An 18,028-nucleotide genomic window follows, 5' to 3' on the forward strand; every position below is an offset into this window, starting at 1 on the left:
TAAAATAGAGGGGCTTAACCTAGGTGATATCTAACTTCCATTTTAGGTCTAAGATCCTATGCATTTATGAATCCCAGCTCATATGGCATGCTAATTTCATAGAAAACTACCACTAAATTTGATCATTTTTTATGTTTATTACCAAAATCTATTAATGCCAGCTTATGCTTCTACTGTTGACATCATAAATGAATTTGGACTCTAATTCATCTTTATTGCTTTATTTAATTCATGAATTTGCACTTTAATTTGTCTCTTCATTGCTTAATAGAGCAAGAATTCAAGGTGCTACTTTAGGACTTTAATATTGACATTATTATTATCTACAGATTTCTTCCTTCTTAAGACATTCTACTTACTTTGTTTTTAGTATAGTTCTCATGTCACAATTTTACTAGTTCTGGCTATGGCTGTCTCATTCCAGTAATTGCTTTGATTTTATACTGAGTTACTGATTATGAAAAATTTGGAATGGTTATAGAATAATAGCAGGCAACTATGTCATTGATTGCTTTGTGCATGCCAACTACTATTCAAGAACCTTCATTAATTCATCAAATGTTGGTGTGCTTTCAATGTGCCAGGCACCATGCTGAGGGCTTGAAATACAAAGTCAAACAAAATATCCTTGTCCCTATTTAATTTTAAGATAATACTTTAAGGTATGTGTATATTATCTATATTTGGCAGATAAGGAAACTAGGACTTAATTAACTTGCCTGGGATAGTGCTGCTAATGAATAATGGAGCCAGCATTCAAATTCAGGTCTGCATGATGCCAAAAACCCATGCTCATTCCACTATAGCAACTGATCTGCCCTTTAAGAAGATAGAGTTACTGACATTATGTAAACAGATTCTAAATTTAAATTGTAACATTAATGTTTTTAATTCCATGTGTGTTTTATTTTTTAAGCCTGACAGAGAAAGTCAAGATTTCTTGTTTGATAGAATTTCAGAAAGTTATGTGTCACTTTTCATGAGCATACCTCTAAGTCGAAAGGATGCATTCTTTCAGGTAAATGTAGAAATTAGTTATGCTAATTATTTTTATAGCAAGTGAAATATAAAAATAGTTATTTTATTTAAACACATATGAGAACATATTTTGTTACTTTGCAAGCAAAACTGCCTAAAGTAGAGTAAATAATGATAATATTTTAAAAGTCATGCCCCTCCACCCCAGAATATTATATTCTACTGACTAAAAGCCTTACAGAATCTCCTCAGTGTGGTATATGTATTTGTTTGCATATTAATAATTTGAAAACTATTGACTTGTCCTATGTATAGTCTTGGTATTTTACTTACAAAATTATCATTTTACTTTATAAAGTATCTTGATCTAAGAGGACTTAACTTCTTGTGTTATGCCTAAGTACTAAGCACCTGTTACAGTAAAGAACAACGGACAAATTTATGAATCAAATGTTTTACTATGTCTGTTATAGTAAAATAATTTGGTTAAAATAATTTATGTTCTTGAGTAGTGTGAAATGAAGACATGTAGGAATTTCACGGAGTGTTTTAAAATGTAAACATCTGGCATTTCAAAGCAGAAGCCACATTCAAATACTTTGTTGTACGGACATCTGTAATTCAGAAATACAGAAGTATTTTTGAGTCAGTCAGTGTTTTCATGGGTAAAACCTAAAATAAAAATAAATGTCCTTCATGATGAAAGCAAACTTAAATTGCCAAATATTTATGCTCAATCTTGATCTATCTCACAAACATATACATACAATATCGTAGAAGGAAATCAGTAGTGGACTGGGCAGCTGATTCTCCTATCCATACGCTTTCACCTAGTCTATCCCTTTGTGGTGTTTCTAGCCTATACACATGGCTTGATGAAATCAAGCATGCTTTAACACAGGGCTCTTAAGAAAAGAATAAAAGACCTATTTAATGTGAACAAAGGAGGTAGTGACACCATTGCATATCCCTTATTCTGTAATTTCTAGTCTTACATTTATGGTCCAAATGTTCTCCCTTGGGATGGATGTGCCTTTTGATAGATATTGTATTTATAATCTTCTCAAATCATGACTTGATTTTTTTTCTAAGTCCCTATTTTCAGTGGCTTTTTCCAAGGAGAAATTAGAAGTTGTTTAACCAATATTCAAAGCATCACTTGAGAACAAATAACATGTACACCTTAATGATTTGACCCCTTGACCTTTGTTCAGTCATTTTATAATGTTCCCTCTCCCTGTCTCAGTGCTTAAGAACCACGCCACCTCCCTACAGGTCTATTACCTCCACAGCTCTATAAGTAGAAATGGAGCCTCAACTCTCATTGACCAATTTCTATTATTTTTAGCTCATTCAGATAAGAAGGTGTTTTGTTACTATTGGCTCATCTGATTTATCTTACCACAGAAAGAGAAAACTATTAATATTTAAGAATCAAAAAATTAGCTTCAGGTCTCACTATTCAGTACAAATTAACTGAATCTAAACATGTTTAGTACAGCTTTTGCTTCAGTTTCTTCCAATGTCATACAATGATATTCCTTCAGAAATTTTCCCAACACCATTTGACACTTGATCTCTTTTTCCCCTAATCTCCTGAAGGTGAGATATTCACAGAAAACTTTTAAAAGTTCCTCTTACTTACCTTGTTCAACTTTAAAATTTTGATTATTAGTGTGATTTTATATACCACAATTATAATATGTGATTTTTCTGGTAGTAAAAATGTTCATGGTTTATTCAGTAAAATTAAATATATCAGTATATTAAAGCATTCTTCCCTCTCCTCTTCTCCCCTACCCAAAAAAACGTATGGAGTTCTTCAAAGAATACCATCCATACCAGCAGATTTTAGCACTACTGGATTAGATGACTATATTAGTTTCCTATTGCTGGTGTAAAAATTATCACAAAGTTAGTGGCTTAAAACAGCAGAAATTCATTGTCTTACAGTTATATAGGTCAGAAGTCCAAAATGAGTCTTATAGGACTAAAATCAAGGTATCAACAGGGCTAGTTTCCTTAAGAGGCCCTAGGGGAGAAGCCATTCCTTGCCTCTTCTAGTTTCTGGTGTCTGCCAGCCTTCCAAAATAGTAGATAAAATATTTTAAATCTTTACTATAAAAATCTGGTATCTTCCTGTGTTTAGTCAGTCCCCAAGAGAAGCTTAGTAGTCAAGCGACTTTAAGTCTAATATAATACTGATAGTACCATCTATTTGTATGATACAAATATAAAATCGGATCATGATTTTACAATTGTGGTTATAATATATTAACTCACCTAAACAGGCTTCAATTATTTAAAAACATGCTCTTTATTTTCACCACACACTCAAAGTGATAATTGTGTGACGTGATAGAGGTGTTAGCTAATGCCATGGTGGTAATCATATTACAGTAAACAAATGTATCAACATGTTGTATACCTTAAACTCACATAGTATTACATGTCAAATATATTTCAATTAATATATATAATATGCTTTTTATTATAATGACCTGAAAGACAGTGTTCTTTTTCTGAAAGAGGGTATCAATAGCAAGGTTAAATGAAATAAATGTAGAATCATTAGAGTATCTTATCTTAATTGTAACTTCATCCTTTATCCAAATTAAATTTTTTTTCCCAAAATGCTAACAAATAGCCAAATTGACTGACTTTATTTATAAGAAAAAAGGGACACGTATATTTCACAAATTTAGTAATTTCTTTGATAGTTGAGATATGTTATATGAAATATGGAATTATTTCAATATGACTCTGTTTTTGGTAGGTGTATCCTGATTGTTTGGCACAAGCTATCTGTGCAACATTCCAGGAAGCATTTCCAAAATCCACTGATTTCTTTAATGATGAATTTAAAGAAGATCTAGGGAATAACATTTCTCTCTGGTTGTCAGGTACGAATGTCATTAAGTATTGATCATTATTGTGGAACCTAAAACTTTTGAATTACAGTGTTTTGTTTACTCCATTGAAAATAATTTGTAGTTCTTTGCCTTACAAAACAGCATATTGATGTCTGTGTTTCAAAATAATAATGATTATTTATTTTATTCTGAAAATTCTGTTATACTAAAATTAATCAGTTGTTTACTTTAGAAAGCCAAATAATTTTACAGGCAGTGGAATTATTGTAGAAACCCAAATTGCCACAGAAAGAAAACCATACCATAGATATTTTATATTTGTAAGAGAAATATTTTAAGCTGCTTATGGAACACTGCTGGCATTTTTATAGCAAATAATATTGGGTAGGGGGCTTCCCCGGTGGCGCAGCGGTTGAGAGTCCGCCTGCCGATGCAGGGGACACGGGTTCGTGCCCCGGTCCGGGAAGATCCCACATGCCACGGAGCGGCTGGGCCCGTGAGCCATGACCGCCGAGCCTGTGCATCAGGACGGAGCCTGTGCTCCGCAACGGGAGAGGCCACAACAGTGAGAGGCCCGCGTACCGTAAAAAAAAAAAAAAAAAAAAAAAAAACAAATAATATTGGGTAAATTCTAGAGCTAATTGAGTTCCTTGTAGAACATAAAATCATTAAGGAAAACTTATTTTTTGAATCATGGTGTGTGTGTGTGTGTGTTTGTGTGTGTGTGTGTGTGTGTGTAGGTAGGAGTGGTAGGACTCAAAGGCTGAAGGGAAGTAAGATTCCATCCTAGAGTACTTAGCTAGAGATTTAGGCACTTGGGTTTAAAAGTAGGTATTGTTTCATATTCCTGGAAATACCTCCCCAATATTGTTTCCTAAGACTACTATACCATTATGGACTACCAGAAGCTATTGACTGTTTTCAAGTCCTTCTTATAAATCTGTCCAAATTTTGACTAATTTTTTAAAACTGTTTTGTGTCAATTCTTAGTAACCAAACCATTTCTTTAAGAAAATGTTTCATATTTTAAGGAGGGAGTCCTTGGGAGGTACATGCTAGAAAACAACCCTGAGAACCACCCACCTCCATCAATACACATAGGACAGGAGTCTCCTAATTATAGAGAAAAATCCAACTAATTCAAATATAAGAAGCAAAAAGAGAATGAGCACAGCATTCATACAAAAATACTATAAGAAAAAAAATGTGAAGAACAGAACAACTTTCCTACAGACCTGTTGTAGAATGAATTGTGTCCCCCGAAAATTCATGTTGACTTCTGTATGAAATTTTATAAGTCACTGTCTTACTTAATCCTTTTATTCAAGTTAGTTTTGTCATTGATTGTCTCGGGTTTTCTATGCATATCATCTGCAAATATAGTTTTCATATTTCTTTTATAATTCTTATGCTTTTAACTAGTTTCTATTATGTACTTAAAGAAGAATGTATATAACATATTTAGATGAGCGATAGCAATGAGCCAGGAGATGTATAAGGAAAGGTTTTAAAGTCTTCTGGTAAATCCAGTGGGAGGTGTCTACTTTACGCTCTTCCTATGGGTCTTCAAAGCATTCCACATGCAAACTGCCTGAAGTAAAGGCAAGAACACTAATATAAACACCTTATCCTATTTAAATATCAGAATGGATAGTTTTAACTGAAGTAAACAAAAATGTTCTTGTTCAGGAAGTTTTATAGGCTATGACTGGTAGAATTAATCTGAAGGTTGAAAATTCAGCAATTTCTATTATTCTGTTTTCCAGTTTACTAATTCTTTCTTCTGTCCCCTCCATTCTGCTGTTAAGCTCATTCTTGATTTTTTAAAAAATTTGGTTATTGTACATTTCAGTTATAAAAGTTACATTTGGTTCTTTTTTATATCTTCTGTTTCTTCACTGAGACTTTGTTCTTTCATTTGTTTCAAGTGTGTTCATTATTGTTTAAGCATTTTTATTTTAACTGCTTGAAAAATCCTTGTGATTCTAAAATCTGTGTCATCTAGATGCTGGCAATTGTCTCTTCTCATTCAAGTTGAATTTCCTAGTTTTTTATATGACAATTAAAACCTGGACATTTTGGGTATTGTAAGACTGAATCTTATCTAAATTTTGTGTTTCAACAGGCCTCCTCTGACACTGCTCTAGTTGGGGGAGAAGGGCACTGTCAGGTGGGGGATGAAAGTCCAGGTTACCCACTTGGTCTCTTTTGACATAGTGGTGCGAGGAGGGTTTGTTACAGCTCCCAGCAGACCTCTACTGATACCACCCTGGCTTTTAGGGGCAGGGATGCCTTGTTACTGCTCCCCAAGTGGCTTCCACTGACACTATAAGGGGGAGGGTAGCCTTGTTATATCTGGGCAGTGGTCACAGTCTACACTAGGCCTCCTCTGACACCACTTTCCATAGGGAGAGGAAAGTGCACCTCATTCCAGTCCTGTGGGAATAAAAGTCTTCTGTCTCTGCTCTGCCTCCTCTGATACTACCCTAGTGAGAGTGGAAGCTGAGGCTCTCCAACCACCCTTTTCTGGCAGTGGTGGGTTTGGAGCAGCAGATTTTCCTGTTGTGTTTGGCTGGAGTAAGCAGTTATTATCTAAAAGTTTTCTGTCCTACTAGGCAGCCCTTTTCCTGGTCCTTTGGCTAGAGAGAGGAGGGTTTTCTTGAGACTTCTTTTATCTTTGCCTGTTACCATTTCTGGATTCTGGTTTCTCTAGCACCCAGAAATATGAGTCAAAAAGAAAACCCAAGGACTTCACTGTTGTGTTGTACCTTGGGTCCTGAGGTTCCTAGTTAGTCTGCCTTCTTGTCTCTACCTTCTAGAGTCTTCTAATGTGTGTTTATAAACACATCCACTGAAACTGGTGTTATTTCATATTGGGTTACCTGAGAATACCTTATGAGAAGGTAATATTCATCAGAGACTCAAAGGAAGTGAGAGAATGAACTATGTCAATATCTGGAATGGAAACTTTTTTAGGTAGAAGGAACAGCATATGAAAAGGCCATGATGCAGGTAGAAGATTAGCATATTTGCAATACAGCAAGGAAGCCAATGTAGCTGAGGTAGAATGAGAAAGGAATTGAAAAGTAGAAAGATGAGGTCAGAGATATGTCTGTAGTTTAAGGCATCTCATAATTTATAGGCAGTTATAAGGACTCTTTCATTATGAGTGAAATGGAAAAGCACTAGATGATTTTGAGCAAATAATACTTGTAACCTAAAATATGTTTATAAGGGATCACTCTAGCTTTTGGGAGAACAAGAGACCATAGAGGGGACAAGGCAGGAATCAGGAATGCAGTTGGAGATATTGCAGTAATAGAAGTGAGACATGGTGATTGGTTAGAACAGGTTGGTTAAAGGATGAGGAGCTGGCAAGTTATATTAGATAAGTCTGCTGGCAGAGTCCATTGGACTTATTGATATATAGAAGTTGAAAGTGGAACAAATAAAAGAGTCAGGGATGATGCCAAGAATTTTAGCCTGAGCAACTAGACAGCTACTGAAATGGTGAAGACTGTAAGAGAAGGTTGTGGTGGTAGGGTTTTATGGAATCGGGATTTAAGTTTGAGATGTAATATTCGTCAACATTTGCATTTTTTATAACAAAATCTCAAATTTTTAGTGATTATTTTAAAATGTGACAAGGAGATGACTGTGCCCTGAATCGTGTCTACACTATAGGAGAATTACAAGAAAGAAATAGTAAACACTAAAAGCATTTGAAAGCAAAGGAAGAAAAAGTACAGTGATAATTAAGGTAATCTTCATAGCCTGACTCAAGAATATAAGTAGACATTGAAGGAACAGCAGAACTATGCTAGATGAATGGATGCTGGACTCAGACATGGGCAAGAATTTAGACATGACAAGTGGTCTCCGTTTGTACCTATAGAAAGAGGGTTAAATCCACAGCAAAGTCAACAGCAAGCTGAGCAAGAGAAATCCACATTTTACATAAAAAATCCCACTTAAGCCTCAAAAATCCTTATTATAACAATATGCTATTATTCGTTTACAAAAGGGAAAACCAAGGTTAAGAGAATTTGTCTACAGTTACTACTAAGTAACGAACCAGGATTTCAGCTTAAGCCTGTCAGACTCCAGTGTCTGAACTCCTATGAGTAATGGAATATTGCCCCCTGAGGTGAATAAAATAAAAACACTGTTGTGTTTTTATGAAAAACTGTTGCAGAAAAGGAAAAGGGAAATTTTTCTCAAGACTTAGAGGAAGCAAGCCCTCCCTAATCCTCCCAGTGTTTCCCAGCAACTACTTGGGCTTTATTATTCATATGCTAAAACACGTACTTGATTAACACCCTAGGATTCACAAAAGGTGGAATGATCTCAGTTTTATTATAAAACCATCTACACAGGCACAAAATTGATCTATCTTTAGTAAACTTCATTGCTCACTTCTAGTCTGAATACGGCTGTTTATGAATGCATATCCTTCCAACATAGGCTAGTCATCCCTGTTGAACACTTGTTTCAATACTTCTCTGTGGGCTACTTCACCTTAGTAGAAAACATTTCTGTAGCAAAAGGATCATCTATTGTTTCCTCGCCTATTAACTTCACATCAGGCAGAAAAAATGGTTTAAAGTGGAGGGTAGGTGTGGCTAAAATGGGAAACTCAAGGAATCCTTGTGATGGAACCGTTCCATATCCGGACTATATCATTGTCTATATCCTGGTTGTGATACCATATTATAGTTTTACAAGGTATTAGTTACCTTTATGGGAAACTAAATAGAGGGTATGGGGATCTCTCTGTATTATTTCTTGCAAGTGCATGTAAATGTACACTTATCTCAAACAGAGTTAAAAAATTTCAAACCTGCATTTTCTTAAGATAAAAGGCAGCCATGCTGGTGGGAGTGTACAATCAATATCCAATAAAGCTGAACATATGCGAGTTTGGACCAGCATATCTATGACTCCCAGGTACATAACCTACAGAAACGTACATATTTCTGTACACCAAAAGCACAAAATGTTCTTAGCAGCACTATTTATATAATAATCAAATCAAACTGTCCAAATGCCCATCAATAATATGAAATTTAGATACACTGTGGAATATTCATATAATGAAATACTACCAGCAATGAGAATGAACACACTATAATTATATACAATAGTATGAACAAATCATAGAAACAAGGCTGAGGGGGGAAAAAATGCCCAGACACAAAAGAGTAGATCCTGTATGAGTCCACTGATACAAAGTTCAGAATCTGGCAAAACTAAGCTATAATTTTAGAAGTAAAGATAATGTTTATTCTTGGGAATTGGTCCTGGCTAGAAAGGAGGGCACCTGGAATGCTGAATATTTTGTTTCTGGGGGCTGGTAACATGGACACCATATATTAAATTTGTGAAGATTCATTGAACTGTACATGATTGTTCATTTTAATTTTTATTCATTGATAAAAATTTAAGTTGAAAACAAAGGCAGTAGTGGTAGCTGCACCAGAGCCTCTATGGTTTATTTAATCATGAATATGTACAGATTTCTCTCGCAATGCATTTCTCACGTTGCATACCTATCAAGAGTCACATGTTTTCTGAGTCTATGCTCATAAACGACCTTTTCAACTTTTAGTAAGATTTTATCTCTCAGTTGTGATTATTTTGTATTGGCTAGAGCACTTGTTGAAAGAATTTTATAAGACATGTTTTTCTTATTTCTTTGTTGAGGAGATGTTTATAGCATAGATCTAAAATACTTGATTCAATTTCTCCTCCTTAATAAAAAAAATTCCTTTTTATTAGGATGAAGTAATCACTTTATTAGGTTATTTACATTATATTCAGTTTGATTTCTTACATTGTCATTTGGCTTTCATTTTTGGTTCGTTTTTCACAAACAAAATTTTTGTTACCAGAGCTCCTTATACACAATTCTTAGAGCACCAGAGACTGTATTAGTTTCCTATTGCTACCATAGCAAATTACTACTTAGTTTAAAACAACATAAATGTATTATAGTTCTGGAAACCAGAAGTCCAAAATGAGTTTCACTAGGCTAAAATGAAGATGTTTGGCAGGGCTGTGTTCTTCTAGAGGTTCTAGGGGAGAATCTGTTTCATTGCAACTTTTCTGAAGCTGTTTCCATTCTTTGCCTCATGGCCCTCTTTCATTATCAAAGCCAGCAATGGATAGTTAGTCTTTCTCATATTGCATCACTCTGATACTGACTCCTCTACCTTCCTTTTCCATATTTAAGGACCCTTCTGATTACATTGGGCTCACCTGGACAAGCCCACATACCCTATTTTAAGGTTAGCCAATTTACAAATTTAATTCCATCTGCTCCCTTCATTCCCCTTTGCCATGTAACATAATTTAGGATATGGAAGACTTTGGAGGCTACTTCTCTACAGACACATTAAGATTTTGTATGATTGGCTAGATTTTGGCACAAGCCTTATGACTGAATCCCACATGGAAGCCTTACAATGAGCAAGATTAAAATTTGTGCCATGACTTCTGGCTTCTGCTTAGGATGTAGAAAACTAAAATGATATTACTTCTACCCTTCCACCAAAAAACACTGGACTGTCTGGAAATTCAAAACTTTCCTTGAACCCATCAGAGATTGCAGAGCAGTCAACCCCAAATCTAAAGAAAGGGGCCTCCAAGGAGAGACCAGATGCAAGCACTTGCTCTTTGGGGGCAGATGCAGCCAGATACCATAAAAGCCAGTAAGAAGAATTCAACCAAAAAAAAATTTTTTTTTTGTCTGCGCCACGTGGTTTGCAGGATCTCAGTTCCCCAACCAGGGATTGAACCCCAGCCCCCTGAAGTGGAAGCACGGAGTCCCAACCGCTGGACCACCAGGGAATTCCCTTAGCCGAAATTTTTAATGAATTGCTTAAAGCTGAGTATGGTCTAGTGTGAGAATATAGAACCCTTAGTAGCTACATAAAACAAGGGAGAAGTTGCTCTCTCTTGCAAGCTTTTCTCCACACATCTTACAAGAAATACTGAGGGTGGAATAACAGTCTTGAGAAAGCCTGGGGGAATATAATAGAAGCACTGCAAAAAAGGCATAAAGCCTTGCCTGGACCCTTCTATCCTCCTCTATGTTAACAACAACAACAAGCTTTAAGCCACAGCAGGAGGAGAGGGAAAGGTTGTGGGGAGGAAGAGCAGCAAATGTAGTTGCCCTTAGGGAAGAAGTAGAGACACAGCTCACCTGGGGAACAGAAAACTACCTCTACCCCAGAGGCCAGGAATACATACTGGGCCAAGAACAAATTTGCTACAGCTGGGGCAAGGCTGGATTACTGAGAAGACCCTATCCCAAGACCCAGGAACAAAACCCAACGCTGATGCTGATTCAGAACAGAGAATACCTACCACTACCAGGCTAACAAACATCAACTGACAGGTAACAGCAGTCTACTGCTGGGAGAGGGGCACAAGTGTGGAAAAGACCATTTCTGAGAAGACACAAAAGATCTAAAACTGAGAGTGGAGCAGATGCTGATGTGGAAGTAAACTAACAGAAAACAAAAACCTCTGGCAAGGCAGTTTACATCATAAGAGGAATTTGAAGCATGTAGAGTACTAAAGGTAATCATAGTAACAACAAAACCCAAACAGCCCAACTCTCAATTCCCTTCCAGATTGACTTAATTACCCATGCTTAAGACCAAACAAAAAGCCCATTTCAAGGCCTGAAAACTATTTACCTCATCTTTACTGCATTACACAATACGTCTGACTTTCAACAAAAATTATGAAGTCTACAAAAAAGCAATGGAAAAAATAAACACACTATCAAGAGACAAATCATCAGAACCAGTTTTAGATATGACACAGATATTAGAATATCAGACAGGAAATTTTAAGTATGATTAATATAGTAAATGCTCTAGTGGAAAAGATGGATAGATAACATGTATGATCATATATGTAATTTGAGCAAGACATGGAAACTATAGGAAAGAAGACAACATAGGCCAATGGAACAAAATTGAGAGCCCAGAAATAAACCCTCACAAACACAGTCAAGTAATATTTGACAAGGGAGCCAAGAATACTCAATGGGAAAAGGATAGTCTCTTCAATAAATGGTGTTGGGAAAACTGGATCACACAGGTAGAATAATGAAATTGGACTCCTACCTTATGCCACTCACAAAAATTAACTTGAAATGGAGTAAAGAACTGAAACCATAAAACTCTTAAGAAGAAAACATAGTGGAAAATCTCCTTGACATATGTATTCACAACAATTTTTTGGATATGGTATCAAAAGCACAAGCAACAAAAGCAAAAATTAGTAAGTGGGACTACATCAAACTAAAGAGCTTCTGCATAGTAGAAAACAACAAAATGAAAAGACAACTTATGGAATATATTTGCAAATCATATCTGATAAGAGGTTAATATCCAAAATATAAAAGGAACTCAGTTCAACAGCAAAAAGGAAACAATCTGATTTTAAAAATAGGCAGAGGAACCGAACAGACATTTTTCCAAAGAAGACCTACAGATGTCCAACAGGTACATGAAAGGATGTTCAACATCACTAATCACCAGGGAAATGCTAGTAAAAACCGCAGTGATGTATCACCTCACACCTGTTAGAATGGCCATTATCAAAGCGACTACAAATAACAAGTGTTGGCAAGGATGTAGAGAAAAGAGAACCCTTGTGCACTGTTGGTGGGAATGTAAATTAGTGCAGCTACTATGGAAAACAGTATGGAAGTCCCTCAAAAAATTGAAAATCGAACTCCCGTGTGATTCAGCAATCCCACTTCTAGCAGGTAGACTGAATCTTTCCCCTGATCTCCTGCCAGGCTGTAGTGTGGAGTGAGGGGCACTGGGCACTTGCCCCTTCAAATTGGGAAGTGTGACGAGGTGGCAGCCATCAGTGCAAGTCTCTCTCTGCTCTGATTGTTGGCAAGCCAGCACACGCGCACTCCTTACAATTAGAGTCTAGGCTTCTCCAGCTCTTCTGTCTCAGTGGATTTCCCAACAGGCATGGGGGCTCCCCAGGGCAAGGGTCCACCTGTGTGGACCTTTCTCTTCCTTACAGACCCCTCCAGGGGTGCTGGTCCCAACCCGTTGCCTTTTCCCCCCCCAAGTCTACCCAGTTACATGAAGATCTTCCTTGCGGTTTTGGTTTTATAGGAGATATTCTGCCGGTTTCCAATGAGTTTTCTTTGAGTAATCTTCCACATGTAGATGGGTTTTTTTGTTTGTTTGTTTTGTTTCTTGTTTTTTTGCGGTACGCGGGCCTCTCACTGCTGTGGCCTCTCCCGCTGCGGAGCACAGGCTCCAGACGCGCAGGCTCAGTGGCCATGGCCCACGGGCCCAGCCTCTCCGCGGCATGTGGGATCCTCCCGGACCGGGGCATGAACCCGTGTCCCCTGCATCGGCAGGCGGACTCTCAACCACTGCGCCACCAGGGAAGCCCCTAGATGTATTTTTGATGTGTTTGTGAGAGCAAGTGAGCTCCATGTCTTCCTACTCTGACATTGCTCCCCCTCTCAATAAAAAAAAAAACTGTCTTTTAATCTCCTGATCTGTTAGCCTTACTATACCCCAGATTTTCCACAAATACACTACATATTTTAAAACATAGACAATCTATTGAGGAACATTCAAACGAATCACACTTCAGGCTTCTGAATACTTTATCTAGTGGCAACTAATGTGAAATAGGCGATTACCAAATCTAAAAACACTTAGAAAATTCCAATTTGATATCAAAATATAGCAAATAATCCTCATTGAATACTCACTGCTGAGAAAATACTGGCTATGTTTATGAGTATATCAATGTATATTAATAATGATGATAATATTAGCTCATATTTCCCATTTACCGAACACATTAACATGTACTGTCTCAACCATCAGAATAAACATATGGAGTATGCAAAGGAATTTATATTGTTCTCATTTTTATTGCTGAGGATATAAATGTTTAGTGTGGTTAAATCAATTATTCAACCCTATACAGTTTTTGGAACAAAAATGGAACTTTTTAAATGGAATTTATTTTTATTTCTTTTAGGGTACTATAATTGATTCATAAACATTATTTTTAAAATAATAGGAAATACAGATAGGGAAATTTTTAAAACAATAATCACCTATGCTGAGAGGAAATCATGTTAATGTTTAAGCTATAGTCACACATATGTATACGGTAAAATTGTCCTTCACATAAAAACATGTATGATTGCCTTTATATGTTAACAAATACTTACAAGGTAACTTTTAATGGATACTTCCTGATCCACTGTATGGATGTACTGTTGTTGGATATTTAGGTCCTTTCCAAGTTTTCACAATATTAATCTCCCCTGATGTCCATTTATGAACTTAGCTTATGTCTATGAGTCAGAAAAGTATATATCAAGCTTATCTCTTTTCTAATTCTCAGTCTTATATGATAAGACATTAACATTTCTATGTAGAGATTTTCTCTTTTGAAACTTGAGACTGACAATCCTCACAGGACTGTTGTGAGAATGAAATGTATAATACTCCTAAAAAGGCTTTGACAAAAGATATTTTTAAACTCCTAATTTCTTTGGCTAAATATACATATTTGTATCAACAGGTTTAAAACCTAAAAAAGACTTTTGGACCCACTGGAAGCTGAACGAACTCTCCACAACGACCATTCATGGTAGCAAGAAAGCACCTTCAGAATCTATAAAGGACAGGATTGCAAGAAGTCAAGAACGCATATCAACTTGTAAGTAAATTTATTATATACTGCTGATTGAAATAGCCAAAATCAAGTGTATCATTATTTTTTTGTCAAAATTTTCTAATGATTTATTTTCTGGTGAGGGTCTTAAAATAACATTTGATTTATAGATGGGTATTATAGTAATTTGAATATTGCTTTATATTTTAGTTTTTCATTATAAAAATAGCATGTGCTTAAGTTCTTTTCTCATTTGCATGTTATTATGTTTTTATATTGATCTGCGGGAACTCCTCAGGTTTGTAAGAACACTACAAATATTCTTAATTTTTAGCTGTATTGCTCTCTGGTTAATAATGTGTTTTACCAATAGATAAGTTTAAAATTTTTATTCAGTAAAGTTAAATAATGTCTTTTGTAGTTTCAGTTTTGTGGCATGTTTGTCAGGACTTACTTACCTAAATTATGAAAAAAAGAATCTACCTGTTCTTTTTTTCTAGTACTTTTTTATTTCCATGTTTTATTCAACTCCTTACTCCACTTGGGGTTTATTTTGTTATAAAGGAAGGTAGTTGTAGTCCAGTATTTTGTTTTTTCCAAATGCTTACTTATTAAATGGTCCACTTACAGACTACTTGAAATAGCAATTCACATGGATATATTTTTGTATTCTCTTCTACCTCCCAAATTCCTGTACCAGGACCAAACTTCTCAGTAACTCTACATTAATTAGCACTTTCAGGCAAGTTTATTTTTCTCTAATTTATACTATATTTCAATACTAAACATAGGTCTGGTGCTCAGGCCTCATTTCTGACCAATTAAATAAGAATCTGAGGCTCAGTATTTTTTAAAGCTACCCAGATGATTTCAATGTGCAGGCAAAGTTAAGAACCACTAGTGTAGAGGGAAATACCTTTCCATCATACTTCTTGATATAGGCCAGGGCAAGGAGGGACTAACCTACTCAACCTACTCTTCTGAAAGCAGCTCGTCAGTTAATTTCTGATTCCAAAATTGTTTAATTAGTTAATTACTGCTCTTCTGATTAGTACTTTGATTCTTCTCCACTCTTATTCCCATAGATGTCATCCTGTCTGATTTCTATCTTTTAGTAGTTATGTGAAATTTCTTATTTGCTAATGTCACCCTGGTTTTTACAGAGCTTCATGCATATTTGTAATTTTGGATGGAAAGAGAGATAATCCACTGTCTTGACCCAATCTTATCTCTTTTTGTTTCTCAGTCTCACATGTAGATAACAACTTGGCTGAATATAAAATTAAGGAGGTTGGGGGAGCTTTCTTTTTTTTTCATTTTAACTTACAGAAAAGTGTTGAGAATAGTATAACTCCCATATATCCTTTATCCACCAAATGTTTGAATTTATCCTATTTGTTTTATTGTTTTCTCTATCCCTCTTTTATATAAATATTTAAAGCTATAAATTTCTCTAATTCCTATTTCAGCTACAGTCTGCAAATTTTGATATATTTTCGTTATCATTTAATCCAAAATATTTTCTAATATCCAATATAATTTCTGTTTTGACCTATGGGTTATTTAGAGATGTATTATTTAATTTTTAAATACTTAGGGCTTTTCTAGATACCTTAAAATTACTGATTTCTAGGGCTTCCCTGGTGGCGTAGTGGTTGAGAGTCCGCCTGCCGTTGCAGGGGACACGGGTTCGTGCCCCGGTCTGGGAGGATCCCACATGCCACGGAGCGGCTGGGCCCGTAAGCCATGGCCGCTGGGCCTGCGCGTCCGGAGCCTGTGCTCCGCAACGGGAGAGCCCGCGACAGTGAGAGGCCTGTGTACCGCAAAAAAAAAAAAAAAAAAAAAAATTACTGATTTCCAATTTTAAATATACTGTGGTCTGAGAATATACTCTACAGTCTTTTGAAGTGTATTGAGACTTGTTTTATGGTACAGTACATGGTCTATCTTGGTGAACATTCAATGTGCACGTGAGAAGAATGTGTATTCTGCAATTATTTTGTAAATCTCAATTAGATCAAGGTGGTTGATAGTGATATTCAGATCTTCAATATCAAGATTCAACAAACTACAGCCTGTGGACCAAATCTGGCCTGCAGCCTATTTTTTATACATCCTATGAGCTAAGAATGATTTTTACATTTTTAAGGGTTGTAAAAAAAAAAAAAAAAAACAATAAAGAATATACCACAAAGGGACTTTCCTGGTGGCACAGTTGTTAAGAATCTGCCTGCCAATGCAGGGGACACGGGTTCAAGCCCTGGTCCTGGAAGATACCACATGCTGCGGAGCAACTAAGCCCAGGCGCCACAACTACTGAGCCTGCGCTCTAGAACCTGTGCTCCACAACAAAAGAAGCCACTGCAGTGAGAAGCCTGCTCACTGCAACAAAGAGTAGCCCCTGCTTGCCACAACCAGAGAAAGCCGGCTCACAGTAACAAAGACCCACCACAGCCCAAAATAAGTAAATTTAAAAATATATATATACCACAGAGATCACATGTGGCCCACAAAGCCTAAAATATTGGACTATCTGACCCTTAATAGAAAAAGCGTGCTAACTCTCGTTCTGTATCTTTATGATATTTAATTATTCTATTAATTACTGAGAAGGGGGTGTTAAAATCTCCCACTGCAATTGTGGAATTATCTATTTCTCCCTTTAATTCTGCTGATTTTTGCTTTATGCCTTTTTAAGTTACTGGGCACATACACAATTATTATGTCTTCCCTTTAATCATTATGAAATATTTCTTCATATCTATGATAATTCTCCTAGGGGAATTATCTATCTAATTATCTATGAGTTCTATTTTGTCAGATATTAATATAGCCACTTGAGCTTTCTTATGCTTGTGGTTTGCATAGTGTATCTTTTCCCATCATTTTACTTACAACCTCTTTGTTTTTTCATGTTTAAAGGTTGTCTTGCAAACAACCTATAGTTGAATCTTGGTTTTTTATTTAGTCTTACAATTTCTTCCTTTTGATTGGAGTGATTACTTCATTTACATTCAACATAACTATTGACATGATTAGGATTGTTTTTACCATGTTCCTGTTTGTTTACAGTTTTATCTCACCTGTTTTTTGTCCTTCAATTCCCCTTCCCTATCTTCATTTGGTTAAGCAAATATTTTTAGTATTCCATTTTAATTCTTCTACTGGCTGTTTGCCTGTACCTTCTTGAATTTTTTGCAATTGCCTTAGTGATTTCAAAATGCATCCTTAAATTATTAAAATACTACTTAAAGTTAATGTTGTCCTACTTTACTAAAAATGTAGGAACTTGGAGACGGATAGCTACACATACTCCCCTTTGTCCTTTGTGCTGTTGTTGTCATATATATTAGAAGATCTACATGAATAATGGCCTCACATTATACAGTGTTAGGATTTTTGCTTCAAATAACTACATGGTTTATTTCAGCTTTATTGAGGTCTAATTGATGTACAATAAACCACACACATTTAGAATATAAAATTTCACA

The sequence above is a fragment of the Phocoena sinus genome, chromosome 2 (genome assembly GCF_008692025.1).
Source record: "Phocoena sinus isolate mPhoSin1 chromosome 2, mPhoSin1.pri, whole genome shotgun sequence".
NCBI lineage: Eukaryota > Metazoa > Chordata > Mammalia > Artiodactyla > Phocoenidae > Phocoena > Phocoena sinus.